Source organism: Sinocyclocheilus grahami, unplaced genomic scaffold (assembly GCF_001515645.1).
Source record: "Sinocyclocheilus grahami isolate Dianchi unplaced genomic scaffold, SAMN03320097.WGS_v1.1 scaffold599.1, whole genome shotgun sequence".
Classification (NCBI taxonomy): Eukaryota; Metazoa; Chordata; class Actinopteri; order Cypriniformes; family Cyprinidae; genus Sinocyclocheilus; species Sinocyclocheilus grahami.
The window spans coordinates 520,870-526,523 of NW_015505778.1; the positions used below are offsets into that span (position 1 = coordinate 520,870).

The window sequence follows — 5,654 nt, forward strand, 5'->3', positions numbered from 1 at the left end:
ATTAAAGTATGTATGTAACATCAGACATGTTTTATTCTATGATGTACTCACATAAATTGAAGGAAAACATCTAAATGCTTTAGTGTGCTGTTAAAAATTCAAATAGTTATTCTTTAATGGATTGATACTTAATTTTCAAAGCTTTTATTTTTGTGACGTGAGGCCAAGTATGGTGACCCATACTTTGAATTAGTGCTCTGCATTTATCCCATCCAAAGTGCACACACACAGCAGTGAACACACACACACACCCGGAGCAGTGGGCAGCCATTTTTTTGCTGTGGCAGTTGGGGGTTTCGGTGCCTTGCTCAAGGGCACCTCAGTCATGGTATTGAAGGTGGGAGAGAGCGCTGTACATTCACTCCTGCCACCTACAATCCCTGCTGGTATGAGACTTGAACCTGCAACCTTTGGGTTACGAGTTCGACTCTCTAACCATTAGGCCACGACTTCCCCACTGGAAGTCAAAATATGGGTATGGATATGGAAACAAAACAAAACAAAACAGGTACTGCAGCGCAGATGGCAGAACCGATTTCTTATATTTTGTCAATGTTGAGTGTTTCTGAAACTGAAGTGTATTCGGTGTTCAGTAACATTCGCATAAATCGTATTCATTAAGATGGAAGTTATGATGTATATCATAGTCTTTCCATGTTCTATTTGACATCATTGGAGTTCAATGATACATATAGTTTGCCTGACATTGCGTAACGTAAGATCTATGCTGTATCTCAAACCAAGTGAGCTGCCTTCCTAAACATTATTTTTGGGAATCATATTCACACTCCGAGTCCGAGTCAGCTGATATTCTTCAGGGGCCGCATGCATGGCGGCTCAGACAATCGATTACACATAGATGTATAAAAATCTCTGTACGTTGTTTGTGTTACTACATATGTTTATGCACTTAAATACATAATTGCTTAAATCTAATTGTTTAAATGCATGAATGATTTGATAGAAATGGGCATCCGTTTTAACTACAATGATCACAAACGACAGGGATTGATCAGTCTTGACCAACGCTGAGAAAAGTAACATGTAGCATAGTATGTGACAACGTCGTCTCGTCTCTTTCAGCAGCAGTCTGGACAATCATTTTATATCTGAATAATAACGCTGAGAAACTTTAAGCGGCATTGATTAAATACGCTGTTGAGAGCGAAACTTGCAGAATAGGCCTATAGTGCAACAGTCAGGACGTAAACATCCCATTCTTTTTCTCCACAGGATAAATGATTGTTCAGTTGTTCAATTCAGTTATTCAATATGTATTTTTTAATCATCCTGTCATTTTATTTCTGAATTAACTATTATGCAGACTCAGACAACAAGTTCTGGGCCGTCAAAGCCCCGCCCATTCCAAGACCTCATGCATTAGAATCGACGTTCTATACGTTTATTTGATTTCTGTGGTTTGAGGCACAGCTGAACTGACACTCTGACAGCTCTGTACAGTAACAGCCAAAGACACTCGAGAGGCATTGGTAAAGCCTCCTAGTAGTAAAGTTAACAGAATACTTTCATAACTTGTTTTGATGAGAAAAGTGCATTAAACTTAGATCTCATTTGCATGTTGAATGTATAATGCAGCTGTATAAATCATGTTTGTCTTTTGTAGTTTTGCTGCAACATGGTGCTGAGCCAACGATCCAAAACACTGATGGAAGGACAGCGCTTGACCTGGCTGAACCCTCACCAAATCTGTGCTGACTGGTGAGCTCTCGAACCTCAGACTTGGGTACACGCTTACTTCTCTGGTAGTGTTTGGAATCCAGATCCAGTTCTAATCCAGAACTGGTCTGCAGTCTCAGGGCTCGCAACATTCAAGCGTTTTAAACCCTTAAGCACATGAAGAGGCTAAAGAGAATTCAATTCGGTTCTTGCATGTATTGCGTGTGTTTAAGTATTCTCGTAAACACAGTCAGTTATGTCTTAAGTGAACGTAAACAGTGGGGAAAGAAATCGCGTGTGCATCATTATATTGGATCCATGTATTGGGTCTTAAAGGGACAGCGGCCTATAAATAGCTGCTGTTCCATAAACGCCACCTGCTGTCAGAGAGTGACATTTACATCTCATCCAGCTCATCTGCTGTTTCTGTTTCGTTCAGATTTTTTACGTAGTATAGTTTAACAAAGCTAAAGTCAGACCATTCTGTTTTTGCTTCAGATTTCGACATTATGCAATCTAATTACAATCTGAATAACATGTATTTAGCATCTTTGTTTGGATCGTGATTAAAATGCAGTGGTCGCCTCTGATTTTAAATGGAAAGAGCACAGGCAAAGCAGTTTGTTTATATGAAGAGATTTATTTTATTTGTATTATTTATTTATTTGTTGCCCTATGTAGTTGCCGCACATCCTTTTGAAACACTTGCTTCTGATTCCCATAATTCCCATTTCCATTTTCTCTATTTGTTTATAAGGCTAGTAATTGTCAATTTACTCCAGGCTGACATGTTCTCCTGGTGACTTTGCTTTTCATTTAGGCTCAAATGAGATTTCCATTTATGTTAATATACTTAATTCTTTCTTAAATCTAGGTGACTATAGAAAGGATGAACTCCTCGAGAGCGCAAGGTAATAACAATTTAAGCTCAGTAATGTTCAGGAGACCTGAGGAGAGATGAAAATTGCTGAGGTAAATTGTTATCGTGCCTCGCATTGTTCCTTTAATTGACTTGCTGCTCAATGCTTTTATACAGAAGTGGAAATGAAGAAAAACTGATGAGCCTCCTCACACCATTAAATGTGAACTGTCATGCTAGTGATGGAAGGAAGGTGATTTATTGAATTAAATATGCTAATGTTATCTCCATACCTGTTTGACAGTGCGATTGTTAATGTATAACCATATTCAAATGTTTTCCCTTTCACATAAAACACATAATGTAGCCTGGCATTTCATGTGTAATCGGTCCAGGTTCTGCATGCATCTTCATTTGAATAAATAGTTTGCATATGTGTTTCTGAATGGATTGTTGGTTTCAGTCCACGCCTCTGCATCTGGCCGCGGGTTATAATCGTGTGCAGACAGTGCAGCTGTTGTTGCAGCATGGAGCAGACATGCACGCTAAAGACAAAGGGTACAACGCTTGTCTCCAGTGTGCCTTAAAGTGTAGTTTCAGTTAAGCTCTATGCTGTCAGTTAGCACAGAAATAGTTCCTCTTAAGTTTGTTATAAATCATACAAAGCACTCACAATGGAAGTCTACGGGTCAAGATGCACTGTAGGCATAACTCCAGCACAAGTTTTTGTATGCTTGTGCGTGTATCGTGCAAATGTAGATGCAAGATGTAGATGAGTTTGTTTCTTCATCAGAACAGATTTGGAGAAATAGCATTACATCACTTACTCACCAAAGGATCCTCTGCAGTGAATGGGTGCCGTCAGAATGAGAGCCCAAACAGCTGATAAAAACATCACAATAATCCACACCACTCCAGTCCATCAATAAATGTCTTGTGAAATAAAAAGCAGCATGTTTGTAAGAAACAAATCCATCATTAAGGTGTTTTAACTTTAAACCATCACTTCTGGACAAAGTAGTCCATAATCCATAATAACGCTTCCTCCAGTGAAAAAAGTCCTCTTACATCAAAATCCACCAAATTTGTTTAGAACTGTTTTGGCTTGTAAACAATGCTTGGTCTGTGCAAATTTCTCTCCTGATTTGGACAAGACAACTTTTTCATTGGAGAAAACGTTATTATGGGATTAGAGAATTCGTATTTTATCCAGAATCAACAGTTAAAAATGTCTTGATGGATTTGTTTCTATAAAACATGCAGCTTTTCACTTCACAAGATGCCAATTGATTGACTGGAGTGGTGTGGATTACTTGTGGATTACAGGTACATCTCAAAAAATTTGAATATCATGAAAAAGGTCAATATTTTTTGTCACTCATTTCAGAAAGAGAGATGAAAGTACATTTTGCATTTCATTTGGAAATCAAGGTCCCAGAGTCTGGAGGAAGAAACCATGTTGCTTGAAGTCCAGTGTGAAGTTTCCACAGTCAGTGATGATTTGGGCTGCCATGTCATCTGCTGGTGTTGGTCCACTGTGTTTTCTGAAGTCCACAGTCAACGCAACCATCTACCAGGAAATTTTAGAGCACTTCATGCTTCCTTGTGCTGACAAGCTTCATGGAGATGCTGATTTCTTTTTCCAGCAGGACTTGGCACTTGCCCACACTGCCAAAGGTACCAAAAGCTGGTTCAATGACCATGGTGTTACTGTGCTTGATTGGCCAGCAAACTCGCCTGACCTGAACCCCATAGAGAATCCCAACCAAGTATTGAGTGCATAGAAATGAACATACTTTTCAGAAGCCTGACATTTCTGTTTAAAATATCCTTTTTCTATTGATCTTATGTAATATTCTAATTTTCTGAGACTGAATTTTGGGTTTTCATTATCTTTAAGCCATAATCATCAAAATAAAGGCTTGACATATTTCACTCTATGTGTAATGAATCTATATAATATATGGGTTTCACTTTCTGAAATGAGGGACAAAAAATATTGACCTTTTTTATGATATTCTAATTTTTTTATTTTTTGAGATGACCTGTATTGTCATGTTTTTATCAGCTGTTTGGACTCTCATTCTGACGGCACCCATTCACTATCCATCCATTGGTAAGCAAGTGATGCTACATTTCTCCAAATCTGATCCCATGAAGAAACAAACTCATTAACATCTTGGATGGCCTGAGGTTGAGTACATTTTCAGTAAATATTCACTTTTAGGTTCCTATTCCTTAATTCTTTAATATCGGTGCATCCGCAGATGAATAATTGATGTAACTTGGTAAAGATGAGGTTAGTATTTAATTCGATTATACTAGTCTCATGTTAACATGTATAATTAGGACTATGCTTTCCAAACCATGTGTATTATCTCCTTGACTTTGCTGTAAACACAATTTTTGTTTGTTCTTGCAATCTGAGGAATGTGTCGAAATTAATTAACTTTGAACCCAAGCATTCATATAAAGGCAGTCAAAAGTCTCACAAAACCTTGTCTTACTCTTGGTCTTGTGTTAACAGTGATCTTGTGCCTCTTCATAACGCCTGTTCATACGGTCACTATGAGGTAGCTGAGTTGCTTGTAAAGGTAGGTCTATTTAATGTTATTCACACTTTTTGTGTCTGCTTTCTTGTTCTGAATTTGTTGGTTTTAGCTGAAGTGGTAACTAGACTCCATCTGTTCATTTTCACGCAGCATGGTGCCTGTGTCAATGCTATGGACCTGTGGCAGTTCACACTTTTATATGAGGCAGCCTCAAAAAACAGAGTAGAGGTCTGTTCACTCCTGCTCAAGTACTGCCACAACAAGCCATCGATCTGGCCCCGACCGCCCTGCTGAAAGAGCGCCTGGCATGTAAGCGCGTGACTGCTACAAAGACCAGCTCTTCTTTTGTTTGAGTCGTCACTGACTGACAGGGTGCCACTCTCTGTTGCAGATGAGTTCAGAGGTCACACTTTGCTGCAGGCGGCACGTGAGGCGGACATGGCCCGCTTTAAAAAAACACCTCTCCCTTGAGACCATCAACTTTAATCACCCTCTAACCCAAGAAACGGCGCTAGTAAGGACCTCTTTCTCTTTATATATATATATATATATATATATATATATAT

At 38.8% G+C, this 5,654-nt stretch overlaps 1 pseudogene; it reads left to right on the forward strand.

Annotated features, from left to right (window-relative positions):
- The first annotated feature begins 1,636 nt into the window (after nt 1-1,636).
- The window catches only part of LOC107557322 (tankyrase-2-like), a 10,726-nt pseudogene continuing 6,708 nt past the window's right edge, over nt 1,637-5,654 (forward strand).